Source organism: Betta splendens, chromosome 17 (genome assembly GCF_900634795.4).
Source record: "Betta splendens chromosome 17, fBetSpl5.4, whole genome shotgun sequence".
Taxonomy (NCBI): domain Eukaryota; kingdom Metazoa; phylum Chordata; class Actinopteri; order Anabantiformes; family Osphronemidae; genus Betta; species Betta splendens.
In genome coordinates, this window is record NC_040897.2 from 3,191,434 (window position 1) to 3,209,547 (window position 18,114).

At 40.9% G+C, this 18,114-nt stretch overlaps 1 protein-coding gene across 7 annotated transcripts in view; it reads left to right on the plus strand.

Annotated features, from left to right (window-relative positions):
• LOC114844028 (disks large-associated protein 1-like) overlaps nucleotides 1-18,114 on the plus strand; it is a 64,970-nt gene that overhangs the window by 9,882 nt on the left and 36,974 nt on the right. For all 7 annotated transcript variants that reach the window (XM_029131036.3, XM_029131031.3, XM_029131028.3 and 4 more), the window contains exon 2: nucleotides 9,623-9,712. The gene's annotated coding sequence lies outside the window, so the exon portion shown is untranslated. The remainder of the gene's footprint in view (nucleotides 1-9,622; nucleotides 9,713-18,114) is intronic.

The window sequence follows — 18,114 nt, forward strand, 5'->3', positions numbered from 1 at the left end:
GAAACCTCTTGCCAGAGGGTAGCGGCTAAAAGTGTTCATGTCCTGGGAGATAAGGGTCGGCTACAATCCTGGCTGCCCATCTCCAGTTCCTAGAGAGACAGTAGGTGGCAGCTAATCAACTTCTCAGCAGAGTGAATGACGCACTGCAGCCTGGCCTTGTCTCTGGCTGTGGCCGCAGCAAACCGGACTGAGATAACGAATGTGAGGATGGATTCAATGATGGCAGCATAGAAATTCCCAGGGAGGTGTAACTTCTTCAGCTGCCTCAGAAAGTACATCCCCTGCTGAGCCTTCTTGGTGATGGAGTTAATGTTCTGCTCCCACTTGAGGTTCTGGCTGATGATGGTGCCCAGGAAGTAGAAGGACTCTGAGATCACCGGGGTGTCATCGAAGATAACGGGGGGGCTGGCTCCTTCCTGAAGTAAACTGTCATCTTCAGTATTACGACTCGCCATACAAAATGGCGGGTTAAGTCTAAGGAAGTTCCTGGAACCCAAGTCAGAGAACGATACCATCAAAAGTCAAAACCTCATGGAGGAATGAACCCAAACTAAACTCTACCCAAAAGGAACAACACCAGACATTTATAATGAGAAGATACTAAAATGAAGCTAACTGGCACACTGCATGACTGTCAGGATATACTAGATGCTGGACCCACATGCACAGCTCAGACACACTTGGCGAAGGTAAATGAGGATTTATTCCCAGAGGCAAAGTTCAGATCATGCAGGGTCATACACAGGAAGTCAATACAGAGCAATGCAAAGGATCAGGCAGAATCCGTGTCGGGGACAGGCAAGGTTCGTTAACAAAAGCTCAGGATTACAGTACCGTTCCGTCAGAGGCAGGGTCGTCGTCAAGTTAGAAAGCAGAGTCGTTACCAGACAGGATCAAAGGCCAAGGCGTACAGAACAGACAAGGACTAGACAAGATCAGTGCCGGTGGTCAAAAACAAGGTTCAATACAACACGGCTAGGCTAGGATTCCGGACGCTGGAATGTGGTGGATATTACGCAACAATCTGGCAAGGTACTGGGGTGAGAGGTGGTGCTTAAATACAAGGTGACTGATTACTGATGAGCTGCAGGTGTGGATAATGACCGGTAATGATAGGGAACAGCTGCGACATGACATTAACAGGAAGTCCTTTTAAAATAATAGCGGAAGTTGACCCAAGACGTGACAGTAAACACATCTTTGGTGTGAGTGGCAGGAAGTCCTTCAAAATAAAACCCGAGAATAGAACCAGACATTACCGAAAAGAAGGACTTCAAAATAAAACAAGGAGCAGGACCAGAAACTGTGACAATGACGATGCAAAGCAACACGTGACTAATATGGAGCATAGCTAGACATGAATGAAGCTAAACATAAATATAGCTAGCATGGGTAGACATGAGCATGGCTAAGCCTGAACAAACAAGTAAGTATGGCTAGACATGAATAAGGCTAAGCCTGAGCATGGCTAAGCATGAACAAACAAAAATGAACATGGCTAGACGAGTGAGCCTGAGCATGAGCATGGCTAACAAAGAAGTGTAACAAGGCTGAGCAAAGAAGGCTAACATGATTTAACCTTTGACTGGTACCAATGCATGTCTTACAAGCTGAGCAATGCGTGACTACATGACCTAACAAAGGGTGACACACAAAACTGCAGTCCAGATCTTTAAGGGAAAGGCGAGTCCGAGGCAATGTGAAATAATGCACGTCTTACAATCCGAGCTATTCGTGACTAACATGATATGGAAGAAGGAAACAAACAAAACTGCAGTCCAGAAGCCTTTTGAGAAAATGTTGCATTTGTGGTAAGGAGCAGAATGAAAGGACAATGACCCAGCACAGACTGATGGGCTGGGGAAGTATATGAAGGGTTCAGAGGGCAGGCACTTATTGCAGAGCGCCTACTGAGGGAGAGAGAGGAAGATGGCGCGGTCCAAACCAGAAACAGAGTGTTGAGTAGGAGAGCACCTGATGGCTCGCCCGATCTAATTGAGTTCCACTTTGTTAGCGCTGCACCATGACACCAGACTGGTTTTCTTTCTCCTGGCTGACTCATCTCCATCAGAGAGGGTGGTGTCATCAGCAAACTTCAGGAGTTTGACAGACTGGTGTCCAGATGTGCAGCCGTTTGTATACAGGCAGAAAAAGGGAGAAAGGACGCAGCCTTGGGGGAACCAGTGCTGATGGTATGGCAATCAGAGACAAGCTTCCTGAGCCTGGCATACTGCTGTCTGTGAGTGTGAAAGTCTGTGACTCACCTGCAGTAGCTGCTCTTCCGCTTATAGTGAAGGTACAGTAGTGTCGCTTGTTTGTTGGTTTGTATCAGCTGATGTTATTGTTTTCTCATCCAGTTTAAGATTATTTTGATGGTGACTACAATTGTTTTAGTGCAAGGGTCAGAGAGATTATTCTCAGTAGTTTGTGGAAAATCTGCATTATTGTCTATTTTTTGCATATGTATGTATTGTGAATGTAGTTGGTGTGTTTAAGTTGTCTGTACTTATTTTGATATGTTATTCCATTTTTGGGCATTTGTTTTTTATATTTCTGCAATTTAGTTGTATTTATCTATCATATTTCTTAAAGTAAGTGTTATAGACTTCGAGAAGTATCAAGTTATTAAAAACAGACTGTTCATATGACAATTATACTTTGGATGTGTCACATTACAATGGGATTTACTGTGTGTAAACCAAAAGAATGTGAGCTTTATGCATTTTGCAGGACCCATTTTTATCTGTATTAGACTTGCTTGTGTTCCTCCATTCCATGTTTGGGGAATGGTGGATGTCTGTTCACAGAGCTGATGTCCAGCAAACGCTAATAACCTCTGGGTTAATATGTGAAATGAAGAAATGATAGAAGAACTTTTTTATAGAGAATTGTTTATGAAAGATGTCTGGTTGCTTTTGGAAATGCAGTTTGAAAGAACAGTTTGACTTTGACCTTCTTTTTTTGATACATTAGCTACGTGATGAGTCATACGTGGTGTCAGAGAGAATTCCTGTTGGTGCTTTTACAGCTCTTGGTTTGATTTGCTGCCTAGACAACACATCTCCTGTGAACATGACTGGCTTGACACCTAAAATATTATGTGGCAAAGTCTGCCTTGTCTGTTAGGACAGTTAACACTGTTGGTTAATGTGTGATGTTAATATACTCAGTAAAGAATTTTGCCATGAGTTTTTGTTTGTAGCATTGTGGTTTCTATTAATGTGTTTTAGGCTTCTATACTGTAAGTTAGATTATGTGTTAACGCTATGTGAGAAAATAACATGGTCACATGTTGTACTACAAGCACATGTTGGCAGGCGCTGAGACAGTTCCTTATGTTGTATAACACTGACTAAACCAAACCTTGGTTTGCCTACACTGAGGGAAGTCTTGCTCATTTGGCAGAGCAGCACAATGAAAATACAAAGCTGTATGATTATCTATTGCAAGGTGTTTGATTGATTGTGTTTAATTTCATTATTTTTAGACAAGTTCAGTGGCCTCTTAGTTTAACTTAGTAGATTTTGATCTCATTCTGAATCATTCAACTCTGTCGCCTTGAAGAATACAAATACTTATAAACCATAGCAGCTGCTGCTAGATGTCTGTGCTCATGGCTATAACACAGCACAGTAGATGTGTCTGTGTGGGGCTTGAAAAAAGTTTTCATTCCCCAAAATCCTGTCTCTTCACATTCCTTCTGTCTTAAACCTATATTTATATGCCATATATCTTTATTACTGTATTTTGCAGATCTCCAGTAATAGAATTCCAAAAAAATGTATCTATGCCTTTAAACAGAGTTGCCAATTTTAGTGATTGTTAGATTTTATTGTGAGAATGAATGAACCTTTATTCATGTAGAAGACCTTACATGGATGCACAGGTCTGCACAATTTGAATCCAGATTCTGTCTGAACCCTGTTTGCAGATTTTCTGTATTGTTTTTATTGTTTGTTAATTGTGTTTTTTTAATAATAACAAATAATAAATCACTTTACTGTTGATATGTGTGAGGAACAAGTTAAGAGAACAATTGTTACTCCAGTGTACAGCTCTGAGTACTTATCCCTAGAGTACATACATTATGTTGCTCCTCTTGTGCTTTGTTGTCCAGATTTGGGTCCTTTCGTAGACTGTGAAGCAGTCCATTTTAAATCTTTAGATTCCTGTATTTCTTCATTAAAGCTTATGTGGAAGTGGGATTGTTCTGTACTCTGAGATTTCAATTCTGATAACTCCCTAGTTTTTGCAGTATTAGATGATAAGGTTATTTTCTTAGACTGATGAAGCTCCCTGAATAGGAAGTGGAGTGTTTTAAAATTGCATGACTCAGCCTCACCTGAATGACTGAGAAGTTTTGCATTTTGCTCCATGAAATCTGGGTTCCATTTCCTGGAGGCGGCCCTGGTGCCTTTCTGTGTGGAGTTTGGGTTCTCTCCGGGTTCTCCGGCTTCCTCCCACAGTCCAAAGACGTGCAGAGGTTGATTGGCTTCTGTCTATATATTGCCCTGCGATGGACTGGCGACCTGTCCAGGGTGTACCCTGCCTCTCGCCCGTAGCCAGCTGGGATGGGCTCCAGCACCCCCGTGACCCCGCACTAGGGAATAAGCGGTTAAGAAAATGGATGGATGTTAAATGCGATTTGTTCAGGTGGTTTAAAGGTAAATATTTTCTGTAACTAGACCCAATGTCCACAAAAAGAGGTTTACTTTTTAAAACATCACACACGTAGAGACAAACATTTTTTAGATCATTCATTTATCACATTCACTTCATTTATAGCTGTACCATGAGATGTAAATGTGCCACCACAACACCAAACAGGGATTTTCATTAAATCATTTCTTCTGCAAGGAAAAGCAGAGCATGACAGTTGGAAGAGGAAGGGGCCAGCTCCAAATGGTTCCCACAAAGTTGGGAGCATAAAACTCTCCAAAATGTCTTAGTACAGTATGCTGAAGTATTCCAAATCCTTTCATTGGAGAGCGGCGGCTCTCGGGTTCACACGTGCCACGTACCTGCTGAGAGGAGGCCCCAGCCGTCAGCAAGAAGACTGAGACATTGGGGGTTGAACCACCTTGCTCTCTTGATCCTTGCGATGCAAAAGCAGGTTCTTTTGGGGCAACGACTGCTTTATGCGCGTTCCCTCACCACCAGTCAAGGGAAGCTGCACACTGGCAAGGGCGGCATGGCGAGAAAGTGTGGAGTTTGCATGTTCTCCCCATGTTCGCGTGGGTTCTCTCTGGGTTCTCTGGCTTCCTCCCGCGGTCCAGGGAAATGCACTAGGTTCACTGGTCACTCCAAATTGCCCAAAGGTGTGAGTGTGTGTTGCCCTGAGAGGTGGAGTGCCTCTCACCCAAAAGACAGCTGGGATAGGCTCCAGCAACCCTGCATGGGAATAAGCGGTAGAAAATGGATGGATGGATGACTGAATGCACAAAGTTCTGACGCAATGTGAGTAAAATGTTTAATTTGATTCAATTTATTTCAATTTTGTTCATATAGTGCCAAATCCAAACAAGGTTATCTCAAGGCTCTATATAAGGTAAGGTTTAAGACCTTACATGTCAGAATGTCATATATGGCGGACACAAACAAGCTTTGGATGTTACAAAAAGGGATTTATTCCAGAAATGCAGAGTCAGAGTCAGAGTCAGGCAGGGTCATTCACGGGTAAGCAGAAATGTTCAATACAAGGGTTAAGGCAGGCTCAGTTCCGTGGACAGACAGGGTTCGTTAAACGCGTTGGCAGAGATAAAAGTACCGTTCAGGACGAGGCAGAATCGTAGTCAGAAAACAGGCAGGGTATTTACCAGACAGGTTCAGCAGACGATGCAGGCAGGGATCACGCAAGGCTCGGTAACGGCAGGCAAAACAAGGTCAGAATCACAGGTCGGGACAAGAACTAAACGCTGGATGATGGTGAATGCACGCAAAAAATCTGGCAACTGGAGAGTGTGTGAGGTGGAGGCTATATACTGATGTGGATTACTGATTATTTTCAGGTGTGTGCAATGAGGACCGGTGGTGACATGAAACACAGCTGTGGTGTCAGTGGCAGGAAGTCCTTCAAAATAAAACCCGAGAATAGAACCAGAACATTACCGACAGGAAGGACTTCAAAAAAAAACAAGGAGCAGGACCAGAAACTGTGACATTACACAACTATACCCAACAGATACCACATACAGCAAGCCTTTAATTACAATTTGACAGTGACAGTGGAGAGGAAAAACTCCCTCTCTAACGAGGAAGAAACCTCCAGGAGAACCAGGCTGGATGTGGGCGGCCATCTGCCTTGACCGGTTGAGGTGAGGGGATAGAGAGAGAGAGAAAAGCACAGCAACAACAACAAGCAACAACAGAGCACAGGCAGGATGGTTGGACCAGGGACTGGACACAGGCAGGATGGTTGTATCCACAGCTGCCCATCACAGACACCAAACTTTGAGTCCAATGATACCTGTAGGTGCGGACAGAGTGGAGGAGAGAGAGAGAGAGAGAGAGAGGGACACACACAACTACTGGGGAGAAAGAAACAAGGTTAATTAAACAATGATGGTAGGTTATTTGATAGAAGAGATAGAAGGAAATAGAGCAGCTTGGTGTATAAATTAAGATCCCCAGCAGTCTACTGTATGTCTCTTGCAGCTTAACTAAGAGATGGTCCCTGTGACTAACAACCATAGCTAGTGACCTGAACCATCTCTAACTATAAGCTTCACCAAAAAGGAAGGTTTTAAGATTATCTTAAATGTGGCGTGTGTGCCAGCTTCTCAAACCTGAACAGGGAGCTGGTTTCAACAGAGGAGGAGCTTGGTAGCTAAAAGCTTCTTATTCTACATTTAAAGACTCTAGGAACCACAAGTAGCCCAGTGCTCTGAGAACAAACTGTTCTGCTGGGAGCGTAAGGAACTATGAGCTCTTTTAGATAAGAAGACCCTTTATCATTAAGTGCTTTGTAGGTGAGTAGGAAAATTTTAAATTCTATCCTACATTTTACAGACAGCCAGTGCAGAGAAGCTAATGTGGGAGAAATGTGATCTCTCTTTCTCATTATAACTCTGGCCACAACTCTGGCTCAGCCTTTTGAATTAGCTGTAGGCTTTTTAAGGAGTTGTTAGGACATCCTATAAGTAAGGAGTTACAGTAGTCCAGCCTAGAGGTAACAAATGCATGGATCAGTTTCTCTGCATCGCTCTGAGAGGATGTTTCTAATTTTAGCTATATTTCTAAGATACTGTATAACTAGGCAGTTCTGAAGATCTGTTTAATGTGTGATGTAAAAGAAAGCTCCTGGTCAAAGATGATACCAAGGTTCCTCACAGTAGAATCTGTATCTAATGTTATGCCACCCAGACTATGACTCAATAGAGATTTTTAGGCCCAACAATAAGAATTTTGGTTTTATCTGAATTTATTTGAAGGAAGTTTTGGGACATCCCGGATTTGATCCCAATCAGGTGGTAAGATAATTGTTTAGCCACGTTTTCTTTTTAAGAATCAAATTTTGGAATGGGCCTATAGTTGGCTAGTTCTCCAGGGTCCAGAGTAGGTTTTTCAAATAAATGTTTGACCACAGCCACCTTAAAAGCCTGTGGTACACAGCCTATATGTAAAGATTGGTTGATTTAATATGAATGAGCTGAATAAAGGTAGAATTTATTTGAGTAATCTGGTTGGGATTAGGTCTAAAAGACAAGTGGACAATTTGAAAGAGTTAATTATTGAAGTTAACTTCATATAAGTTATGTGGGGGGGGGGGCTCTAAGTAAGACAGAGGACTTGGTAAATTTATTAAAGGTGTTGGACAGTGATTTCTTTGGAGGAAGTTGCTGTGGAATGTCTTCTCTAATAGTGATAATTTTATTTGTAAAGTAATTCATAAAGTCATTGCTTAGTAGGCTCAAAACAGCTACTGTATGACTCTTAGTCAGCCTGGCTACAGTGCTGAAAATAAACCTGGGGTTGTTTTTGTTTTCTTCAATTAAGGAGGAATAATGTGTTTTTCTATCATGTTGTGTTTTTTAAATATATTATTAGACTGTCCTTCCATACAGGCTGTTTTTCCATGCATAGTTTTAACATAGCATTTATAACATAGTGGAAGTGTGAATGCAAATAATCGGGAAAGTAATGTGAAGAAATGGTGTAATTCTCTCTGTGGCCCAAATGGGTTTCATGGACATTAAGATCCGATTCCAGCCACTGACGGGTCGTGGGATATGCTGTCCTATTGTTAGTGGGTCAAATTGTTGCCTGCCATGCCAGAGAAGCTAGTTCGATTCCCCCTGTTTGCTCACAACATAACTGTAGTACAACACTGCTTTATGTCTGTAGTCTGTAGATACTGAGATTACAGAGGCAACAACGCCTCAACCTAAACTGAAGAGCCACACACATATGTTGATGTGCCTGCACAGAATGGCTTCCCGACGTCTCTCATCATCATTATTAATCATCGTCCCTTGACCGCCACCTCTCTAAACTCTCTACAACAGGTTTGTGCACTTTAGGATCAAATACATGATTGTAAGAATTATGTATGAATGTTCATGCTATTTTTGGCCAAATCACTGCTAGTGAACAAAACGGATACTGACAATAGCAGGTTTCCACCCCTTGATACCACTGCTGTAATTACAGCCATCAGCCATCTGTAAGCATGGACAATTAAAGATGGTGTTAAAGTAACGATTTGAGCCAGTCCTTATAAACAACAAACATCCGTATCACAGTATAATAAAATTACAATAAATATAATAAAATCAGACAAAATTTTGGGTTGTATTTAAATTGTCCTGGTGACATACAGTATAATTATCAATAATAGTTCATAGGAAACTAGTATCAGTGGTAGTAATCCATGTGTGTATATATATATTAACTGTTAATTCAAAAATAAACACAGTATGTGTAACAGGTCACCTAGTGAGATAATGTATGAGTATAAAGTTATATTATTCATTGTAATTTGAAATGAAAGCAGATAAATAGTGTTGTTTTCTGGTCCAGGTGAGCCTCTTTTTCTAAGTTTTAGCTGCAATTCCAAATCTTTTCTTCCTAATTTAACCTGAGACTATATACAACCACTGTGAAGCTGAGATTCAAGCTGTTGTTGTCCTCTGAGGTGTCTACCACTAAGCTGCTGACTCTTTCTTCAGTAAAGAACCTGTACTTACACAATTTCTCTGTGGGAGAAACCTACATTTGTAGGTGTTATGATGGTCTGTCTCTCTTCTATTATTTTTTATAGCAACACACTACTTTCTGCAGGATAATACCGTTGCTTAAGTGTTCGGTACCACAGTGTGTTTTGTGTTTTGTGTGGGTTTTAACTTATCAAGTTAAATGGTACGAACTGCCAAGGCTTGGTCAACTGTCATTGCTTAAGCTTCAAGACTTTAACACATTCTTTATTTCTTATGGTTATTCATTGGACTCGAATTTCCTCCTGAACTTACTAAATAAAATGTATAGATTGAAACTTTTGATCAGTATTGTACGTTATCTAACCTGGTAACCTGGCTGAAACCTACAGTCGGTGGCCACTTTGGTAGTTACACCTGTACTGTGCATCCACCATCCTAATCCTTTGTCTTTATCTGTCTTTTCCCAGATGTCTTCGCATTGATGTGTGGCGGGTTACACAGAGATGCCAATTCCTTCCAGTTAGCAACAACTCTAAAGCAATGGGAATCTAAAGGAGGTGAGTGAGGATGACTCTCTTCTCCCAGACTCTCATATCCGTGTATCTGTCGACATTTACTATGTCAACCCACACAAAATACACATCAAAGGCTGAATAGTCAACTAAGCCGTGTGTATGTTTTTAATGTTGGGGAATTTCTGTCTTTATTTGAGGCTGACAGGTCCATGGAAAGAAAGAGAGGCTGTGATATACAGCAATGGTTACTAGCTAGTCCTGAACCTAACCATTGTACAGGTACTACTAGGACGCTCTATACTTGTGTGTTCACTTAGTGAAGGCTTTCAAACAGTGGCCAGGAGGCTTTCAAGGGAGGAACATTCAGGATTTTACTGGTATGTAATATGGGAATGTTATGGGTTTAGTTTCCATAACTCAGTCAGTCAAGTTACCATCAGTAATAATAGTTAGTTAAGGATAATAGTAAGCTCAGGCTTAAGCACCTATGCACCCTCTAAATCAATACAGCTGTTATGTTCAGTGCTCTCTGCATTTTGTTGTTTCTACAGTACAATATTGTATGTTCACTTCCCACAATGTTGACTATAGGAATTTATTTTTTGGTGGAGCCCTAAACCATCTCAGATGTATAACATACTGTTGTATGAGTTGTCTAGTGATGCAGTGCAGTAAAATTAAGCTGTGCAATTTGAACTGATAAGTACCTTAGTTTGAGAGGAAAATGACAGAACGATAGGTGTTAAAGATATGATTCACACATCTTGCACAGTCAGCTGGTCATTTTGGTCCCCACTTCCTTCACACATCCCACCACTGAGCTGTCTTTACAGAGTATTTCGTATCTGAATAAAATAGAGCAGCCCTGTGTAAGAAAACAGGTACAGAGCTAGGCAGAGAGAGAGAGAGAGAGAGAGAGAAGGAGAAGCAGCTTAAGCCCACGCTATTCTCTTCTCAACCCTGCTCTAAAGGCTGAGTTGAATCATAACAATCAGTGGGCGAAAAGAAAGGGAAAAAATCCTCTCCACACAAATTCTGACGTATCTCTAGTCAGTTGGGGGTCGTACAAATGGAATGATGGGAGAAAAGGGTTGAGACAGAAATATAGCAAGGGGGGTTGTTAATAGCCTCCAGGAGAGCTTAAGCTTTTCCTCTATGAGATTTGATTGCCTACTTGAATAACTGTAAGTCATTTGTGACCCAATCACAGCCTTAAGCAACCACAACCTCTCACTGGGTTCCCCTCAGCCCAGCCTGCTTTTTAATGATATGCTGTGTTTCCAGGATTGTGACACGCAGTTGCAGTGGAAGATGATTATCCCAAGCAAGGAATTAAAGCAGCCTTCCCAGGTCACATCCCAGGTCACTATCATAGCCTAATAAAAAAGATTAAAAGTAAAGAGAAAGTGTAGCTGGGTATGTCACATCTGACAGTGTTTAAGGAGGCTTTACTCAATTGCTCATTCTATCTGAGTGATAACAGAAGTACCATAAGCTCAACTATCCCAGCTGTCATCTGGACGATAGGCGGGGTTTTCCCTGGACAGGTCGCCTGTCCGTCAAACGGGTCATATACACAGACAGAGAACTAGTCTGACTCACATTTACCATTGAGGAATGTACAGTCACCAATTAACCTGACTGCATGTCTGTCAACAGTGGGAAGATGAGAGAAAACCTACACAGGCTTCACTCTCAGTGAAAGGCTGCAGGTTGAACAAACTTCGTTCTACCGTCATTTCAGTCAGTAAAGTCTTCTTCACTGCCATATATTCACATAATATAAGATACAGTATGAGGTTTTCCCTGCAAGTACAAAATGATCCTGCTTCTCTTAACATTTGTAGTGGTGTAGCATGAATTGCAAATAAAAGAATTATGTAAACTCATCTGTGAAAATTTTCAGTCATCCAGGTGAAGTTGTCTAAAGGTTGAGTCACATGAGGATCACATTGACACATCTAGTCAAGACTGTAAACTGTAACTAAAACTTAAAATAATACAAATAAACATTTACAAGGACAAAGCTAAGGACTGTGTTTAATACGTAAATACTTAATCCTGAGGGACCTCCCTCATGACACTGTGCCAGACATTTACTGCAGCTGCCTTCAGTTACTTTCCAAATTCAATCATGTCTTCAGTAGGTGACAAGCTGCTATTTGACCCACATTAGGTGTCTGACTGTAAGGACCAGCTTTGACTATTTAAAACAAACAATAGCCCTGCACCAGCACCAGGTCAAGCAGGTCCTGTTTACCATCAACGCCAGAGGGATGACTGGACTGGGTCTCGGCTTGTACTCTAATGCCACTTCTCTCCATCTCCAAACTGCCCTTACACACCAAGAGAGCTCCAACTCTGTGTCTAAAGTATGTAAGGGTGCTATTAGTTGTTCAACACCACAAACCCAGGACAGCTGGTCAGGGAACCGCTGACTAAAGACAAAGGAGCTTGTCACTGACTTCAGGGGACACAAGAACACACCACATGCTAAGCTAGTGAATAGTGGAGAGGAGCTGGAACAGGTGAGGAGCTTCATACACGTCAAATGACCTGAGAGAGAAAAGGAAACTGTGGACAGTCAGAAACCCTGGGATCCTCACCACAGTCTATCAGTGCACCATAGACCGCATTCTGAATCATGAAAGCATTGTGTGGTTCTCCATCCATCACCTCTGCACAGACGATCCATCTCCTGCACAGTCCATATGAGAAGGTCTGACTCCACACACACTGGCCAATGTGTCTTTCATAGCCTCCTTTTTACAGGCTTGTTGTGGGGGCACAGCTTCTTCCCCAAGGCTGTGGAAGCTCTGATGGAGGCTTAAGCTCCCACTCTGCACTTTATAGTTAATGAACATTACTTTTCTTGTTTAACTGGATTATTTATTTTTGTTCTTGTATAGTGGACTTATTTTTGGATTGGTTGAGAGTACAGTACAGTATGTATCAAACACTCTATAGTATTTCCTCAGAAACCTGGCTTGCAGCACCACTGCAATCCCATCATGTTTTACAGATGATGTAATTGGTTTTGGTCAAGTGCTGCTTTTCTCTGTCTTTCTCCATCACTTTTGTACAGTGGTGCCACAATTGTGTATATAAATGTGTTGTGTTCCATCTTGTTCATCTCTTGTTTTGTTACCTTGTTCAGTTTAGCTGCATGTGCAGGGATTCCTGGTACTCTTGCATTTTGTGTTCAGGTGATCTTTTTAACTTAAGTTATATTTCCCTCTATCTATTCTTTGTAGCACGTTTTTCACAAACAGGTGGCTGGACAGCCTTTACACAGCAGAATTCATGGCTCCCTTTATCACAGCAAGTCTTCCAGGTCCTGGTGCAGCAAACAGCCCCAGACCATCACACTACCACCGCCACATTTTACTGTTGGTATGATGTTCTCTTCCTGAAATGGGGTGTTACTTTTATTAAACCAAATTGTCTACTGAATACAACAGTGTCAGTTTCACAACACGTGAAGGTTCTGGTGTGTTCAATTTAAAACGTTTGGTCTGAATTAAAGATTTCCCTTTTATTAGTGAGTCTGCATGTTTTACAATCGTTATCTCTTGATGCTGGGTGGACCTTAGGAGAGAGCCTTGCTAAGAATAATGATAACGGTCTTTTGGTCTGGTTACTGATAAATAAGGGCGAGTTCCAATAAGACTTAAATGAGTGTCAAAGTAATGTGGAATTTGGAGTTTCTGGAATCGTATGTGTGTTGTTGTTTTAAGCAAAAGTTCTGGTGTAGGAGAAAAGCATCCTTATTCTCCTTATCATGGGGGATGGTGAGAGCAGAGGGTCTCACAAGAACAGTGTTTTAATTCAAGAGTTAATGGATGCTACAAACATCTGGAACGGTTTCCGGTTGAACAGCAGAGCCATCAGAAGAAGTAAGAAAGGTCTCTAGGAAGGGCCTGAAGAAGAACAAAATACTGCCTAAATTAAATCGTGTGGCGTCGGAGGAGCTCAGTGACTTACTTAAGGCTACGCAAGAAGAGATAAATAGGGACATTGAAGTTGAAGTAAAAGGCAACCGATCCATTGAGGAATTGGAAGTTGAAGCAAGGACAAAGAGTTCAATGAGAAGCAAGAGCACTTCCAAACATCATCGGTGTGACTCTACCACTTCTTTGGATTCCAAGCAGACATTCAAGCCCAAGAGGATATCAACATCGAGGAGAAAACCCTTCACCCACTCAGTAGATGAAGAGTTGGATAATTCAGAGCAAATGGACACAAGGAATAGACGCTGGTTTACAGCAATGACATATCTCTTTCTGATCAGGATGAGCAAGGCCAATTAGAAGAACAGCAACAAAGGATTGGGTGTAATACTGTAGGAGAATGTCTACCAGAATCCCACCCAGTAAAAGCAGTAATCTGATGTTTTACAAAAGAAAATGCATACTGTACATGCTTTGTGCGCTGAAGTTGAAGAACATGTAAACAAGAAAGTGGACAGAAAGATGGAAACAGTTAAGACCACACAATCTTTACTGGAGCATTGGATGGAGGTGCTTCATCTATCATCTGTAAGATCACAAGCTGCAGAGAAGATCCAGGGCTGTAAGAATTGTCGGGGTCAACTGGTTCTGAAGAACCTCAACAAATCTGTGACTCTGGATATAGAACAGAAACGAACCTAAAAGCTTTTGAGGAGAAGAACCCACTTCATCAGAGAATTCATCAATTAGTGGCATTATGTACAGTAGGTTCCCAGCCCAATTTAACAAAAAAAGTGTAAGAAAGAAAGATTCCTCAGGACTTATGAAATATCAAGATGGAGTTTGAGCACCCATTTAGTCATGCAAGTAAGATAAAGGGACAAAGACAGAAAAAGCATAAGCCTGGTGACATTGTTGTAGTGGTTGACTCTACAGCTCCAAGAGGATCCTGGATCATAGGAAAGGTTTTGGACACTAATTTGAGCAAAACTCTGCATCCTAAAAAGACCTGTGACAAAGCTTTTCATAGTATTGTAGGCAGCAGAGTAACCATGTGATCTTTTTTTATTAATGTCTCCTAGTTTGTTTGTTTTCATCATAGGTACAGGGCCGAAAACACAAACTACAGTAACCTCTTGAAACTGTCATGATCCCTGAGATGGCTCAGCCAGGTATTCTGTGTCTCTGTCACCACACCTCTGTGCCTCTAACTCTGGACCACATCCACCCCCTCTCTTTTCCTCTTTGAGAGTACAGTAATCATCAATTGGGTCAATTCCCCACACCTTTGCTTCCCCTCTGCTTCCCTGCATACACCATGTAAGGTCATTTCATTCATTTCGCTTTTGTTTAGCCTTGTTCATGCTCATTTTAGTTATGCGCTGCTATGCTTATAAGACGTGCAGTGACGCTTCCAATTACCTCGCTTTTGTTCAGCCATGTCTTGGCCTTTGCTCATGTCTTGCTACGCCTTGCCCTACATATAAGACGTGCACTGTTCCTCTTGGTGCTGTAGCCTGTTTGGCCATGCTCTTATTTTGCCAAAGCCCTGCCTTTGTTTAGTCTTATTTGGTTACGTGTTTTGTTAGATTTAAATTGTGCACCTAGTCTTTCTATTAGCCTTGTTAATCTGCTTTGTTTTTTTGCTCTTTAGTTCTAGTGTTTTTCCTCTTTGTCTATTCTTTGAATTCTTTTGTATAAGAGAGTTTTTGGTTAGTCCTTTGTTTTAAGTTTGATTTAAAGGGACTGGTTTGTTTTCATTTATTCTGGTTCTGTTTTGCTCTGTATGGCATGAAGGTCCAAATAGGCCTTTATGGATTTTTTTTTTATGAATCAGAACCACCTCCTTCTTTTATCTGCTCAATTGGTCATAAAGTGATAAAGTATGAGGACAGCAGCTTCTAAGCTTTGTTTCCAGCTGCTTACAGGTGTGATGCTGGTTATTCAAGGTGGGAGTTTCCTCTTGATATTCTTTAGTTAGTTTTCATTCTGTTAGTCAGTTTTTCTTTGTAGTTCAATTGTTAGACTTGTGTTGCAATGATTTTTGTTTCTCATTAACTGGATTTGTAATAATTTAGTTTTTAGATTTCTTGCTTATGAATGCTTATAAATATTCTGTCTGATTTAACAAATAGTTTTATACTGCTGGATTGTCATTCTCCTTTTTTAGATTTAGGACATTTCCTACAGTGTGGTATGCAGATATGAGCAGTAACATCAAATACAGTGTTTGTTATATTTGTGTGCTTCCTTTGGGCTCCACCTAAAAGGACTAAATGACGTTGACTTAACAGGATGCAGTATATTTCAAATTTCTGTTCACTCATATGGATTTCACAGACTGCTGTGGTTACCATGGTGACAGTTTTTTAAAGCGAGAAGTACAGACAAGTAAGGAGAGACAAGTGAAGGGAAAAGACACACACATGAATCAACTGCTTGTGTACTGTATGTAATGTATGTATGTGTATGGGCGTTTTTTGTTATATAGATACAATTGTAATAGAGAAGAGGTCTTTGTTTTGAGATGGACTGCATCACAGAGATCTCCACAGAGTGACCTCACAGATGATGTTGGCTACTTACAGTACATTTCTTCTCACCAGTGCTTTACTATTAAGTAACATTATTTAATCAGGACGATATGAGCCTAAAGTAAACTACATCCAACTGTGGTCATCATTGTTCATTCAATGTGTCTTCCTCCTCACAAACACAACTTGTGACTAAGCCTGTGTTGTCACTGTTTTTATTCGTGCAGTTTATTCAGACCTGGGCACATACTCCACTCCTTTTTGAATTTCTGGGATAACGGATTTGGGCTCTGGAATATATTTCATTCACAAACAATATTAAATTGAATATACTTGATGAATGAAAGAACAATGTAACTTCAAGTAGATAAAACAAGTTGAAGTTATGTTGGGATATTTTAGTGAGTTCTGAGCTTCAGTGCAGAAACTGTGGAGGCTGAGATGTTAGACAGTCAAATGTGTAGAGTAAATTAGTGGTTCAAGCCCAGAGAGGCTCATCCCATGACTGCCAGACAGCGCTCTGTCACCTTATAGGCTGCACTATGATTCCATACAATATAAATTTAAAGAAACCAGTCCAGTAAAAAAATAACATACTAAATAAATAATACAAAGCAGGGAGATAGAAACTGACTTGCTGTATTTTCGTAATGTACAAAATGTCATTAAAGAAAAATGACAATTTCCTTTAAATCAATTATCAAGTGTAGCTTAATTCTCCTGTCTGTTATGTCTGACTTGTTAAGTCCAGTGCTATCAGTGGAAAGCCCAGCATAAATAATAGAAAAAATCAAAATGATTGCTTTATTGAAATTAAATTGAGTGATATTTCTCTTTCTAATATGGAAATAAACATCCATTGGGCTATATCCTGTCTGCAGTGCTGATATCCACCCTCAGAGTGTGACTCAAAGGTTTTTTTGTTCGCCAGTTTCTATTTAGCCTAAAATAACTCGATCTCAGCCCTATTTTCATTTCTTCTTCGCCTACACACACAGCATCAACCCAGCCTGCTTGGCACATATTGCTCTTTGAAAAATGCAGCAGGAGGTGGTGGTGTGTGTGTGTCTGTGTGTGTGGGGGGGGTCGCTGTCAATCTCTCATCTGTATTTATCCTTTCCACAGTATGTAATTTTCTAGACTTCATCCTCTCCTTTGCTTTTTTTCTCACATAACTCCACGTTTTTTAGCTCAGCACCTCAAAATTTTGCATTCACGTCGCAGCTATATAAATAGCAAATCTGCTGAGAAAGATGTGTTCTTGTTGTTTTTGAGGTTGTTTGATTATTGGAAGCATGTACTGTAGTATATAAACAGCTTTCTGTGGAATCTTCATGACAAATATCAGGTTTTGGGTATATCACTTCTGCAGAGTGACTAAGATTGTCTCATCGCTGCAGCGTTGAGTATAATTTACTATTTCATGTTTATTCTAGTGACTTGAAATGGAGTTTGAAGTGAGAAGTTAACAAAGGTTTCCACAAACAACACTGAATTTTATGTAATTTTTTGGGGGGGGGCTCATAGTAAAGTAAAGTCGAACACCAGACTAGTGTCCTTTCTATGATATGTACATGTACAGTATGGGCTACAGGAGAAGTGCTACTACTACTACTGTATGGACCCATGGACAAATAAATAGGATTAGCTTCAGGACAATGTTATGAAGTGTTGTGTTTGCAATATTGATTTTCCAGGAACTTAATGTTAAGCAAAAACATTTTATATTGTTTGGCTTCTCAAGTGAAGCGACCAATGAACAGACGATTTGTAAGCCTAAGTCTCAAAAACATAAACAGCTGATTAGACTTTTACAAATAACCTATAATCTATTAACGCGTCTGGTGACTCACTGGGTAGAGCATCGGCCGACCTGTTCCTGGGTCAATCCCTGTCTCCATCACCAGGGGTGTCCTTCAGCAAGACAACCTACAGTAGGCTAGCTCCCCAGAGGGGGTGG